This window comes from Puma concolor, chromosome F2, assembly GCF_028749965.1.
Source record: "Puma concolor isolate L17-30 chromosome F2, mPumCon1.1.hap2, whole genome shotgun sequence".
Lineage (NCBI taxonomy): Eukaryota > Metazoa > Chordata > Mammalia > Carnivora > Felidae > Puma > Puma concolor.
The window spans coordinates 81,812,834-81,828,366 of NC_141684.1; the positions used below are offsets into that span (position 1 = coordinate 81,812,834).

Genomic DNA, 15,533 nt, shown 5'->3' on the forward strand with positions numbered 1-15,533 from the left:
GGCAGGCGCCTGATTACTTAGCTGCCTAAGCCAGTGTTCGAAAGCCCTGTCTTTTGAACTGACAGTCTTCAGCAAAATGAACAAGATGGTGTTTGGACCTCTTGACTTGCGAACGTCTTAAGTAGCTGGTTCCTCACACTCTTTGCGTAGGCTCTTTAACGTGGCAGTCCCCCGGTCCCTAGACTTGGTATTAAACGTGATGAGTTTCACCCAGCACGAGGTTACTGTCACCTGGTCAGTGGAGACGTATGAAATAATGAAGGCTCCAGAGCCAGCAGACTTTTGGTCTCTTGTCTGGTCTTGCTCGCGCTGCTCTTCCTGATAAAATTTGAGTTGTGTCTCCTTCCAGTCCTCAATGAGTAGTCTTGTCGATGATTCGGACAAAAACAAAATTCTCTCCAAGCTTCTGAACTGTCCATGCTTCCTTTATAAATGTGACGCTTAAACACATAAGCAAAGCTCCAATTTTGCGTGACTATGATTTTCTAACGTTGGGGATGATAGTGGTTTGAGAGGGAGACATTAGAAAGTCTAGTTAGGATAATAATATTTGTGCTGAGAGAATATAAAGGAAAAAAAACTTTGTATTCTTTTACCCTGTTTTCTCACAGAAAGGTTATAATCAAGCTAAAAGAGCATAATTCAAGTCTGAGAGACTAGCTTCTGGGCCCCTGTCAGAATATGCTAGCCTGAATATGTGTAAGTGACCACAAATACAGTTGCTCCCAAAAGCTGAACAAGTACTTAATGTGAAGTATGATTTGTATGTTGCTGCCCGGCTAGGCAAGTGCTCATTCTCTCGCCTGAATTCGCCTAATTCTAAGGTCTATTAACTAACATGTGACTCTTTCATAAAGATAGGCAATCAAAGAGAAATGTCTAATAGGATATTGCACAGAGGAGTCTAGAATGCCGGAGAGGTGACTGGCCTGCAGATAAAACTCAGAGAATCAGCACGTAAATGACACGTAATGCCAAGATCCAGAATGAAATCTCTCCAGCGTATAAATGTAGAAAGCAAAGACAAGATTTATTTATTAATTTCCTTTCCTTAAATGCTGTTAATGTATGAATTTGGGAAGGTACTTAAGACCGATGGCAATAAGGAAAAATACAAAACAAAGAGATCTAGCTCTGTAAATGATGTCCATCCATTACTTTCACATGACCTCATCGATTTCTTGTTAGGGTGAGCGTATCACTCCAATTTTTCAGTATACCATAAACTTTGGAAAGGTCTGAATTTTGGAAAGGAGTCTAGCAGCTACACAATATCCTGTCCTTAGATCAGAAGGGTGATGTGACATAAAATATATAATAAAAAATGCCTTCACTGTACTATTTTCAGCAAACCACCATGTGCGTTAGTCTGACATTTGCAAATCTAGGCTTAGTGATTTCTCCCTCTTAGAAGAGCATTTAGATAGTGAAAAGGCTGGATTGGAGACAGATGTTCAAGTTAACCTTGAAGAAGGGTGATGACTGCAACCTTTGTATCCCCATGTCAAGACATCTCAATCTAACACCAAACATGCAAACGACTCACCTTTTGATTAAATCTCTTAAAGAGCAGAAAAGCAAACGTATGTGAAGGTACACGCCTGGGTCTGGGACATAAGTATTCAAGATTTCGCTCTTTTTTGGGTTTTGTTGTTGTCGTTGTTGTCGAAAACAAATGTTCTGGTGAAATTAACGTCAACAGTGTCGAGATGTCAGAAGATTTTATTATAGACACTACACAAAGGTATTTGTGTAATGCTGTGTGAGCATTAAAGGCTCAGTGGTCTTCCCGGGTGAAGAGTTAGCTATTTAATCTTTCCTTCATTTTTTTTTTTTTTTTAACATTTATTTATTTTTGGGAGAGAGACAGAGCATGAACGGGGGAGGGGCAGAGAGAGAGGGAGACACAGAATCGGAAACAGGCTCCAGGCTCTGAGCCATCAGCCCAGAGCCCGACGCAGGGCTCGAACCCATGGACCGCGGCTCGAACTCACCGACCGCGAGATCGTGACCTGGCTGAAGTCGGACGCCCAACCGACTGCGCCACCCAGGCGCCCCTCTTTCCTTCATTTTTAAATAAATTAAATAATAAGTAGTATACTTAGTACTAAAATAGTCCTTGAGGTTGAAAGAACAGAAATCTCATACATTTATACTATTTTTAATGTTTATTGTGTGCATGTCATTGGTTAATATAAATTTAATAAAAACACACTTTGGGATCAACTCACTAAATATGACCACGATTGTCTCTGTTACGCTTGTCTTTGGTTCAAAGAATTTTCAAGAACGTACATACAAATGGGAGATGTTAGATGTGAGCTGCTTAGCAACATGTTCATTTAGGACAAAGGAGAACCTCACCCCAGAGAATATTGGTAGAACCTGTATGTGGGCCGTAGCAGATAATGATGGTAAGGATGTTAGCATCAAGGCTTTTGGTCTCATGTAATTTCAAACTAAGAGGACAATATGAATTAAATAATGAAAAAAAAATGTTATCGGGTGTCACAAAAACTGATTCTGTGTCTATTTTGTTGGAAGTCATTTTTTTTTCTTAATTTTTTTTTTAACGTTTATTTATTTTTTTGGGACAGAGAGAGACAGAGCATGAACGGGGGAGGGGCAGAGAGAGAGGGAGACACAGAATCAGAAACAGGCTCCAGGCTCTGAGCCATCAGCCCAGAGCCCGACGCGGGGCTCGAACTCACGGACCGCGAGATCGTGACCTGGCTGAAGTCGGACGCTTAACCGACTGCGCCACCCAGGCGCCCCGGAAGTCATTTTTTAAATGACATTTAAATAAGGCCAGATGAATTATGAATGGATACATTTCAGGAAATCAGAACCCTCACTGAAAATAATATAAACTCATTATTAAAACTTAATTATAGCTAAAACCATAATAAGTTTTTGAACAACAAGGGTACAAATGTGTAAGATAGAGAAAAACAAACAGCCCTGTGGCCTTGGAACATAATTTGCATTCGATAACAATTTTTAATGCATACCAAACACCTAGAAGTGTGCAAAGAATAAAGTAGCTAATAACTAGATATTAATTGAATGCAAGAATGAGTATATTAAAGAAGAAGTTTTATGAGTAATACTTTTGAGAATCCATAGCTTTTATTTTCTGTCTGATCTTTTTTCCAGACATGATTCAAAAGCTTGAGACCAAAAACGTGTGTGCATAGAAAACACTTTTCAGTCCTCACTCATAGTGATGTGAACAAAAGCATTCAATGTCAAAGTCTAAATATTTCTTTTAATTACTGACTTGTAGTTTGAGCCTTTGAAAAAATAAGTAGTGAAGTGTTACAGCTCTTTTAGAATTTGTCTAGCAGGTTTTCCGTTCTTACTGGAAGACTCCCGCCCCCCACCCCGCCATGAAAAAATAAAAAATTTAAAAAATAAAAATAAAAAATAAGTAGTGAAAACAAATCTTTTCTAGATTCCAATAAATATCAGAGGACTTTTTCCACTTTTAGGTGGCAAATTATATAACCCTCATTTTATTATCTTATTCCGTGCTGCTTATTTAGAGAACTGAACAGACACAAGGTGATGGAATTAGCCACATGTGGGATCCAATGGACACAGCCTTTTCCTAGCTGAGTATTGTTGAACGAAGTACTCACACCCTAACCGCCTCATAGGGTTCCTTGAAGAATAAGAATTGCATCTGACACAGGGTCGATTCTCCAAAACCTAGAAGCCACTACTGGTAATTCAAAGATAAGCATTTCTGCACAATCCTCTGTAGAATGGTTGTCAACTCCAGAAATGCTTGTCACAAACATTATGAAAACCTTGGATGTATAAGATTATATATACATATACAAGCTCAATTGTACACTGGGTGATTGAAAGTAATGGGATTCATTCCACCAGAAACCTGTAAAATAGCAAAGCTCAGCCAAAGAGAACTTTTTCTAAGGGATATTAATTCACTCTTCAGACAGGCTAAAGGTGGCTAATAGCCTACCAAGAGATAATAGAAAGACAAAGCAGCCACTGGTTACCTAAGAAATGAAATCAGAAGTAAATTACTCATAGAGTGCTTGTGGATGCTTTCTTTTTTAACAGGAAGAATACATTTTGTCAGCATGAGATGACCATGAGTAATATAAAGACCAAACTTTCTAATGCTGTGTAACAAATTACCATACACTAAGTACCTTAAAATAGCACACACACCATTTCTTAGTTTCTGTGGGTTAGGGGTCCAGCACATTACACAGTAGGAGTGGGTCCTCTGCTCAAGGCCTCAAGGCACCAGATGACTATGCCTTCCTCCAGAGGCCCAACTAGAGAAGGATCTACTTCCAAGATCCCTCAGGTTGCTGGAGAAATGATTTCCTTGTGCCTGGAAGGCCCAAATCCCATTGTCTTGTTAGCTCTTGGCCAGGGACTGCCCTTAGTTCCGAAAGGCCAATCCATGCACCCTGTCGTGCATCTGACTTCAGAAAGACCCAGTATCTTTTTTTCTTTTTCTTTCAAAATTTTTTGACGTTTATTCATTTTTGAGAGACAGAGAGAGACAGAGCTCAAGTGGGGGTGGGGCAGAGACAGAGGGAGACAGAATCTGAAGCAGGCTCCAGGCTCTGAGCTGTCAGCGCAGAGCCTGACATGGGGCTCAAACTCACGAACCAGGAGATCATGACCTGAGCTGAAGTTAGATGCTTAACCGACTGAGCCCCCCAGGCGCCCCAACCCAGTATCTTCTAATTAGGGCAGCACTGCCTGCATAATCTCCCTTTTGACTAACACAAAGTCAACAAAATAGTAACCTAGTCGTGAGCGTGATATCCCATCACAGTCATAGTTCTGCTCACACTCAAGGGGAAAGAATGTTATGGAGAGTACATGCCACAGGCAGCAATCTTGGGGGCAACCCTGGAATTCTCCCTATCACAGGAAGGGAAGACATAAGGAGAGCCTTCATGGGGTATGGAATTCTAGACATGGAAAAAAAAATCCCTTTGTTTCTTCATGCATGAATTGAAAACCCAGACATACAGGGAAAAGATACCATACCGGAAAGAACATCACATTAGACGAAGAATAATATGTATACTTTACTGATTAGTTTAAATGGATACTTAAAGATTATATTATGTCAAGAAATTATCTTCTCTGCCACTTCCAAATGTGGATTGCTATAGTCTGAACGTTTGGGTTTCCTCGACATTCAAATGTTGAAATTGCAGCCTGCTGAGTGTTAGGAATTACGGCCTTTGGCGGGGGTGCCTCAGTAATGAAGGTAGAACCATGAGATCTCCCACGAGATCTATCATGAGATCTACCACGTGGGCATGCAGCCAGAAGTCTGCGACCTGGGTCCTTCCCTGCCCATGGAGGCACCCCGATCTTGGACTTCCAGCCTCCAGAACCGTGATAAATAAATTTGTGTTCTTTACAAGCTACCCACTGCTCTAGCATCCCAAATGGACTAAGACAGGCATTCTTTCTGAGTGTTTAGTCATCATCATTGAGTAATATGAGTTGATGTAATATTCCCTGTTGAGCTCTGTCTTGAAAATACTGCATATTTACCTTCAGATTGATCCCTAATTTTTAAATTGGCTCCATTTAATCACGAGTGACTTTTCATAAGTCACTATTCTTTGTATTTCCATTAAAAATTTTGATAACCGCATAATAGAAATTGAAATTAAATCAATGATTGTAAGACTTGCTTCCCAACGGCTGTTTTTGCAAGATCAGTTACAAGCACGTGACGGCACTGTCCCGTGGATGATATTATAGCAACATTAGAGTCATGCACAAATATCTGATACTGAGTGTGATTTTATAACCTGATCTCTTCATTTCTTTTAAGCACTATGTTAACCTTAATTAAAGTGATAAAATGGCCAAATTCTTATTCTTCTTTAAAGTATTCTATGCCTCAGAGTGAATACCGACCAAACCCCTGGGAGTCAGTCTGAGAAGTCGAGCGGGGTAGGGACTCCCAAATCTGACAGAGCTGGGTTGCACTGACCGTTCTGTTTTTTTTTTTTTTAGGTATATGACTCCCCACAAGTTTTCAATGCTTCTCTGCTTCTGTATCCTTATCAATCAGTAAGTGTTGGTAAAATCAGGGATATTAGAAGATTTATGTCACAGTCTTGTTATTCAGATAAAGCTTATAAAACATGTCAAGCATCCATCAAATGCCAACTATCACTCTTGCTATTACTAGCATCAGAAATAAAAATATGTTTTAAAGTAGGTTTGAGATTTTTTTATTTCTTATTTTTTTACTTTTTTTTTAATATGAAAGTTATTGTCAAATTGGTTTCCATACAACACCTAGTGCTCATCCCAACAGGTGCCCTCCTGGATACCCATCACCCACCTACCCCTCCTTCCCACCCCCCATAAACCCTCAGTTTGTTCTCAGTTTTTAGGAGTCTCTTATGTTTTGGCTCCCTCCCTCTCTAGCCATTTTTTTTTCCTTTCCCTCCCCCATGGTCTCCTGTTAAGCTTCTCAGGATCCACATAGGAGTGAAAACATATGGAATCTGTCCTCTGTATGACTTTTTAAAAATAAATTGGCTTCAAATCCTGTTTTTATTTTTAAAAAAAGCATTTGCCCTTTTTTGTTGTATATTATTTTACCTGATCTGATTACTGCTGTATTTCTGTCTGACATTTACCCTTTGTCTTAATCTGTTTCTACTTGTCAGGAAGTGTGCTAATTATAGTCAAATATGGACAAATGACATATAAACACAAAACAGCATTTGCTGCTTCAGTCAGTTGTCCTGAGGATAAAAGTTTTAAATAAAACTTTTCTTCTCTTGACAAGTTGAAATCACAATAATTTCATTTTCTGTTACATCACTTGATATAACTCCCTTTCCAAAAGAAGAAAAATCTTCTTCCTGAATAATTTATATGCCCCATTTGTTTTCTAGAAATCAATTGTCAAATTCAAGGTAGGTGCTTACATTTAATTTTAAGTAATAATAATGACAATAAATAAAATAGATCAGGACAAATAAATATATGCTTATATAACCCCACAGTGATTTAGTTCACAAATTAATATTACTGACAACAAGTCATGTGTAAAGTTAAGAATTATAATATCACACTATTTTGTTTACCTCAGTGTTTCAGAGTTTCACAAGCTTGGAGCTGAATTTTGAGCCTCCAGTGATGCAATTTTTTGTGTGTATTCATTTATCTATACTAACCTTACCCTAGACTTCATCTCAGTTCCCTATTTTTTTTTCCATTGCAATTTATTTATGTCTTTTTACTTTTCTTATATTTTATTAATATTACTAATGGTCAGTCTAATCCCTTTGGTGAAGAAATTATTTAGATATCACCCTTCACTTATAAATAGGCAGAAATAATAACTAATACAGTATGCAGATATGTTCATGAATAAAAACAAAAACAAAACAAAACTATTTCTGTTCCACAGCACAGATAATAATTTACATTTTAAAATGACTAGAAACAAATATGAAATGAAAAGATGTTTCATTGTATAAATTAGAACTTTTGGATGCTTGAAAATACCAAAACCTAAAATAACTGTCAAAAAGGGTCTGCATTATTAATCTTCAGATGACTGGAACATTTCAGTAGTGGCCCTGATTTCAAACATATTTCAATGTCTCAAAAATCCTTGAGGTATGATTGTGTGTGTGTGTGTGTGTGTGTGTGTGTAAGTGTGCTTGTGTGTTTGGAGGAGAAAGTGAATATTGAAGACCCACATGCAAACAAAAATACCTTTATAGGAAAAAAGGTACTTCTTCTTTGAATGCTATTAAATAATTCAGAAAAAAATTCCAGTCAATCTGTTACCGGAGTACTGGTTACTCTAGTGGGGCAGGAGGAATTTGGGTATGATGATTGATCAGGATGGGCAATGGGTCTGTCCTGTGGTAGAAAGGTAAGAGGACATGGAACATAGGATGTGGAAAATGTGATGGCCCACCTGCCGTGTAGATGGCCCACCTGCTGTGTAGACCGGAGCAAGTCTGGCACCCAAAGGACACAGGAGTACTAGAGACGGCTGCCACATGTAGAACAGTGTTTATATACAGAATTTAAGATGTCCTAGAAGATGAGTTGAAGACATATTGAAGAAATAAGTGAGTAAACTATGAGGCTTGAATGAGACAATTAAATGTAAATCAGTGTGTATACACGGGAGATGCAAATACACACTTAAGGCCTTTCAGCATGTTATTTCCTATTGGTTTACTCTTAGTTTATCTTTTTCCAGCTACAGTATCCAAATCTTAACAGATAATTAATTTGTTGGATGTTGTTGGAAGAAATCGATGGATGAACACATTAAAGAAAACAAGTTTCTATTTGTTTCTATTCTAATTTATTCTTTCCGGTGTAAGTTTTTTCTACATTGTGATGTCTATGCTTTTACATTTTGACTGTTTTGCTCCCCCAGAGGAAGATGGCAGAGTAGGAGGACGTTGAAGTGTCCCTGTCCAACATTTGTGACTAGATACTACCCACATCCAAGTCAATAAATCGAAGAACGTTCTGAAAACTCGCAGAACCAACCCCACCACTAATTGTAGGGAAGAAGCTGCATCTGAAAGGTGAGGAAGGTCTGAAAGGCGGAGGGAGGCTGCCTGCAGGAAGAAGGGAGCTGTGTGCACAGAAAGGACCTGCACACCAGGAAGCTCACACTGGGAACACCAATCCCCATAACACTTGGCTTTAAAACTAGAAGAGGCTGAATTCTGTGAATTTGTGAAACCAAGAGGCACTTGGAGCCTGGAGTTTTAAAAGCCAGCTGACTCAGCACTGGGTGGGCCTGGAGGGTGAGTGGTAGCAGGGTCTCTGCCCTTAAAGAGATAGCAGCCTGCACACAGAGGCAACATAAAAACAGCTTACACAGACAGGAGAAAAATCTGTTTATACTGATTTCAGAGGATGTTGGGGGACTTCTCTGGAAATGAGGGAGCTGTCAGATACCCCTTTCCTCCCCCAACTGCCAGCATAAACACGGAGCCACCTGTGAGAAGCAGCCCTGCACAGATGACTTGCTACCTAATGAGCTGGCAAAGGGTTATGTGCCATGTGCATGAATTTTTCCGAGGACTTGCCACGCCAAGCCTTAGCCCTGGGCACAGGGCAAATTTGTTAAAGCCACATGTGTGCCCCCCACCACCATTTCATGTTGAGACTAGCCACACACCCCCAGGCTCTGTAGCAAGCCATGCTGCTAGGGGCCCTGGTGCTCCAGACCCAACCATGCCCCTCCTGCCAGGGTCACACACTGTGCCCAGCCTTGCACCCCCGGCCAACCCCAGTGCACAGGAACCAGGCACCATCACACTTTGGGGGATCTGGTAGAGGACTAGTGGCCCAGTTAGCAAATTTTGCTAACACTGCTATTCTGCCCCCAAGTTCCCTGGCAGACATGCCCCCTTAGAGCCGGCCTGCCAGAGAAGAAGCACAGGCCACAACAGACAGAATCAGTGCAGATGAAAAGAAAAGTGACTCAGACACAACAGCAGGGCATCAGCAACACACACAGGATGCTCAACTGAAGTGCTAGGCTCTGGTGAACAGGGATCACTGCACTCCAGGGCACCCAGGACCTCTTCTTCACAAACTCACCAGAACTTTCAAAAGCAGAAGATATAGCTGACTTTCTTAACACAGAAAAACAGACAACAGAGAGGCAGACAAAATGAGGAGACGGAGAAATTTATCCCAAATGAAAGAATAGGGCAAAGCTATGGCCAGAGATCTAAGCAAAACAGATAAAAGGAACATTCCAGGTAGAGAATTAAAAGCAATGATCATCAGGATACTCACTGGACATGAGAAAACATGAGTGAGACCTGGAATAACATAGCAGAGATAAAGGGCTCAACTAGTAAAGTGAGAAACACACTTGACAGAATGAACAGCAGGAGGGAAGAATCAAAGGAATGAATTAGTGAGGTGGAAGACAGAGGAATGGAAAGTAATGAAGCTGAAGGAAAGAAAGAAAGAAAAATTTGCAAAACAAGAATAGACTGAGGGAACTCAGTGATGCCATCAAAGGTAACAACGTTTGTGCTATAGGAGTCCTGAAGAAGAGAGAGAAACAGGGAAAGAAAATTTATTTGAAGAAATAACAGCTGAAAACTTTCCTAATCAGGGGAATGAGACAGATACCCAGATCCAGGAGGCACAAAGAGCTCAAATCTAAATTAAAAAAAGAAAAAAAAAAGTAGACCACACTAAGACATATTGTAATTAAGTTGGCAAAATAGAGTGATAAAGAAAAAAAAATTAAGCAGCAAAAAAAGGTCTATAATTTTATAAGTTTTTTTATATAGTTTGGATACTAACCTTTATCAGATTTGTCGTTTGCAAATACCTTCTCCCATTTCAAAGGTTGCCTTTGTTACACTGATTGTATCCTTCACTGTGCAGAAGCTTTTTGATTTTGATGTAGTCCCAATAGTTTATCTTAATGAATCATTATCACAATACTTATCACGTTGTAATGTAATGAATTTCCAACTTGTATGTCTCCTCACTAGGCTTCAAAGCATTTAAAGGAAGGGGCCATGTTCTTATTAATTTTGGGTCCCTGATCTTAAAATTCTGTGCTGCTGGAGAGCATTCACCTGGATGTAGTGTTGCTCATGTGCTCTAAACTCTCAGGTCCCCTAGTTGAGTCTCTGTGCTCGTCATTGTCATCTGATCTCAGCCTTGGAGCTTGCAAGGATCTGTAGGGTATAACTTCTTAAGTAAAGTAGGTAAATATTTGAATTAAAACTCGCAATATGGGGGGGGGGCACCTGGGTGGCTCAGTCGGTTGAGCATCTGACTTCGGCTCAGGTCATGATCTCACATTTTGTGGGTTCGAGCCCCGCCTCAGGCTCTGTGCTGACAGCTTGCTCAGAGCCTGCAGTCGGCTTCAGATTCTGTCTCCTTCTCTCTCTCTGCCCCTCCCCCGCTCATGCTCTGTCTGTCTCTCAAAAATGAATAAATGTTAAAAAAAAATTTAAAAACTCACATTATGGAAAGAAAAACCATCAAAACTTCAAAAAACATTACTGTATAACATGAAGAATTTACTTGTTTACTTAAGCCTCATCCTCAAATAATCAATTAATTTGTATTGTAGCATTCCTTAAATTGATTCTTTTTGGAATCTGAGGTAAATAGTAGGCACTGAATACATGATATTAGATAAATTTTACGGATTGAATAAATACTAACTGATTAGGAAAATCTTAGCAAATCTAGACTAAAAATGTTCTGATACTGAAAGCCTGCAAATAAATGACCACAATCTATGCTTAACTGTTTAAAAACTTCTGATGTTTTCTTTGCCATAAACAATTATACCCACAGGGATCTTATTACCAACATAGCAATAGATACATTATCTACATCTCCCTTTAAGGAAATATAGATGTTTTAAACCTGTTTCACAAATGAGAGTCCTTGACATCAAAATAAAAGCCATTTGTGTGGAAGCTTGCATTATTAGCAAGGCTGTGCTGAAGAGGAAGCAGGTACAAAGAACAGAGCCTTCAAATCACCATTCCTGTTTTCAATGAAGGCAATCGTGCTATTTTACTAAGAGGAGAAACTGCATGAGAATCTCAATGGTTATCATGTGATGTAGAAATGAAAATGTAGGGAGCTCACAGGTAGAAAGGGATTCAGTAGTCAGGGATGTTTGAAGAAAGGCTGTAGAACTGGGAATTTTTTTTTTTTTTTTTTTTTTTTTTTTTGCATTTCCAGTTTTAAATAATTCTCGACCTACAGTAATGTTGGGAAACAGTACAGAACAACCCTGTTAGCTTTTCACACAAATAAGCCAAGACACCTAACATTGATAGGACACTGTCATCTAAAGTCCAGACTTAATTTTGGTTTCTCCTTTCCTTCTACCAATGTGCTCTTCTGTTCAGGGTCCCCCATCGCCTGTAGTTTTCCAGTCCCCTAGTGTCTCCCACTCTGGGACCCTGGGCTGTATTAACTTTCTATTGCTGCTGTTAGAAACTACAACAAACTTAACACCTTCAAACAACACAGACTTGTTGTTTTACCCTCGTGCAGATTCGTTGTCTCCACTGATTCTTCTACTGTAGGTTTCACGTGGCAGAAATCAAGGTATTAGTGTGGCTCAGCTCTCACTGAGAGGTTCCAGGAAGAATGCACCTCTGAGTTCATTCACGTTGTCAAAATCCAGCTCCTTGTGGATTGTAGGACGAAGGCCCCTGTTTGCTGTCTTTCTGCCTGGGGCCATTCTCAGTTCCAAGAGGACCTTTCTGGTCCTTGCACACGGCCCTGCAGCTCAGGGACCTCAACAGTACATCAAGTCCTCGCACAAGATGTTTCTGACGCCCCCTCCTGTGGTTACATATCTCTAACACTGGACAAACTTTTGTTTTTTGAAGGATTCACACAGTTAGACTGGGCCCACCCATATAATTGAGGGCTGTCTCACCATCTTCAGGTGGGCCACCTCACAATTTTATACCTGCAAAGTTCCTGTCTCCACAAAACTTAACATCTTCATAGGCTCCAGGGATTACTGGTCACTGGGTGAGTGAGAGTGGGGAGGAGTCTGTCCACTGCACTTCGATGCTTTTGACCCTTTTGAACAGTACCAGTCAATTATTGTGCAGAATATTCCTCAACTTGGGTTCATCTGATATTTCCTCTTGATTAAATTGAAGTCCAGCATTATCGAGAAGAATACCACAAAAAAAGATGTGATACGTTATCAGCACATCTATCAGGGGTACTTGCTATCCATAATTCACATTATGGGTAATTCATATTACCCATGGTTACTTACATAAGGTGGTGTTTGCTAATGTGAATTTCTCAGGTAGAAAATAACTATTTTCCCTTTGTAGTTAATAGATTTTGTGGGGAAAATACTTTGAAAGTCTGTAAATATCTTGTTCCTCTGAAAGATGATGATCTTTATTTCCCTCATACTTTTCATATTTATTAATTAGAATTCTTTCGAAAAGAAGAAATGTCCCTCCTCCCTCCCTGCCTCCCTCCCTCCCTCCCTCTCTCCTTCCTTCCTTCCTTCCCTCCCTCCTTCCTTTCATCACATCTTTAATTCAACATAGACTGACATTTATTTGGGCTTTGGGATACAATCTAATACTACTGTTATTTTGTTGTTGTTGTTTATCAAATTATTCCACATCCTGAGTCCTTGGAAAAGCCTCCATAATTTTGTGAACACTGCCCTATTTTCTGACACCATAAAATGTCCCAGGCCTTTTGACCTTCCATGGCCCAGCCCTGGATGCGATCACTTCTACAAGGAGTCCTGGGTCCATTTATTGGAAATGGTTTTTGAAACAGAAGCTGTGGGTGCAGGTGCTAGATATACATGCATACCTCATTTTATTGTGTTTTGCTTTGTTGCACTTCACAGATACTGTGTTTTTTACTAGTTGAAGGTTTGTGGCCACCCTGTGTGGAGCAAAGTCTGTTGCTGCCTTTTCCAACAAGATTTGCCCACCCCACGGCTCTGTGTCAGACTTTGGTGATTTTCACAATATTTCAAACATTTTCATTGTTTTCACATTTGTGATGGTGATCTGTGAGAGGGGATTTTGGTTCCCTGTAAGCTCAGATGATGGTTGACATTTTTTAGCCATAAAATATTGTTACATTCAAGTTTACACATTGTTTTTGGACATAATGCCATTGCACATTCAGCGGACTACAGTGCAGTGCAAAACATAACTTTTCTATGCACCGGGGAAACTAAAAAATCATTTGCCTCATTTTACTGCAATATTCACTTTATCATAGCGGCCTGGAGCTGAACATACAATATTTCCAAGGTACGCAAGTCCTAACATTTTAGAGGCAATTCGCCTGTCCTCTCTTTTTGTGCCATCTGTTTTATTATAGTTTCAGCTCCTTCTCTGTGTGCCCTTTGCCACTAGCATTCAAGCATAATTGAGTCTGTCACAACTTTAACAACAAAAATAATTCTTCCTTTAAGACTATAACACATACTAGCTACTCCTGTGATTTTCCTCTTCCAGTCTCACTGCCAAGCTCCTAGAAAGCACGTCTAAACCAATGGTTCTTAATTTTATTTTATTTTAATTTTTTTTGTCTCAGGACTCCTTTACACACATTAGAGTCATCAAGAACACTCCGTTCCCATTTTTCTTCTTTACCTGACTTATAGCTATTTTTACTGTGCTAGAAAATAGAAAACCTTTTAAAAATGAGAATAATCATTTAAGAATAATAAATCATCTTCGTGTTAACATGGATAACATACTTTTTAAAACAAAACATAGATAATCTTCCAAAAATTCAGTGGGTAAGGCATTGTTTTTCATTTTTTGCAACCCTCTTTAATGTCAGGCTTAAGAGTGATGAATTAGATTCTGATAAATGCCTTCTGCACTCAGTCTTTTTCAGTATGTTCATTTTGTTAAAGTAGTTGATGAAAATATGGCCTTACACTGATATGCACTTGAGGAAAGGAAGCGTATTTTGGTAACTGCTTTAGACAATTGTGGATATTTTCATTGATACTAAAAACGGGACTTGGGGTAGTTTCTTAAAGTTTGGTGATGATGCAGACTTGGTTCATATCAAAGGACATTTTACGCTGTCGCATTTCAATGCTATACGTCTCAGATCATAAATGGGTCTCTTACCAATGCGTGATTTTGAAATATATATGTCATTCGTAAAATAGTGGTCTCCTAAGCTACGCATATTTTCCAAATGTTGAGGTATTTTATTAAATTGCCTTAGAAATTTCTAGAAATCAAAAGAATACTCAATCGTATATTCTACCAGCCATCAAAACAATGACATCAACATGCTCCACGTCGCCTTGGAAAACCGCTGTGCCCCTGGTGGGACAGGAAGTGTGAAGAAGGTAAATCACAACTTTTCATTACTGTGAACAATGAGTCCATGGACAGGGTCGCAGGGGTACTGCAGACTACACGTAAAAAGCACTGGGATATGCAGCTGGCACCTTCGATTTCTTAGGACAAACTTCCGCCCTCACAGTCATTTAATTTAGTGTGACCCAGTTCAAACACAATACCCGTTTGTCTTCAGAATATTTACTATTTAGATCATTCAGCCTCTGTGGTGTCTTCCACTTTGACCTTGGAATACGTTTTTCTCTTGGGTATCTGTGAAACTTTGTGAAGTTACTCATTTCTCCTTACCTCTCTAACCACTATACCCAGATACCTTTGGGGCTTTGTTTTTATTTTTTCCTTTTTCTGAATTTATTTATTTATTTATTTATTTATTTATTTATTTATATGTGGGGTTTTTGTTTATGTTTATAGTTGGCACACGATGTCGAATTAGTTTGAGGTGTACAACATAGTGATCTGACAACCCTATATGTTATGCGTGTTCCTACCACCTGTCACCCTGCAACACTATGACAATGCCATTGATTGTATTCCTTATTCTTTGCATTTGACTCCCATGACTTATTCAGTCCAAGCTGTGGCTTCTTCTTTTGTGTGTGTGTGGCCTCAAAAGGAGGTGTTTTT

The 15,533-nt window shown here is 39.4% G+C and overlaps 1 non-coding gene across 1 annotated transcript; it reads left to right on the top strand.

The window, feature by feature from the left end:
- The first annotated feature begins 3,313 nt into the window (after positions 1-3,313).
- On the top strand, positions 3,314-3,374 carry LOC112859795 (U7 small nuclear RNA). Its single transcript, XR_003223535.1, has one exon. It is a non-coding gene; the product is annotated as a U7 small nuclear RNA (small nuclear RNA).
- The last annotated feature ends 12,159 nt before the right edge of the window (positions 3,375-15,533 follow it).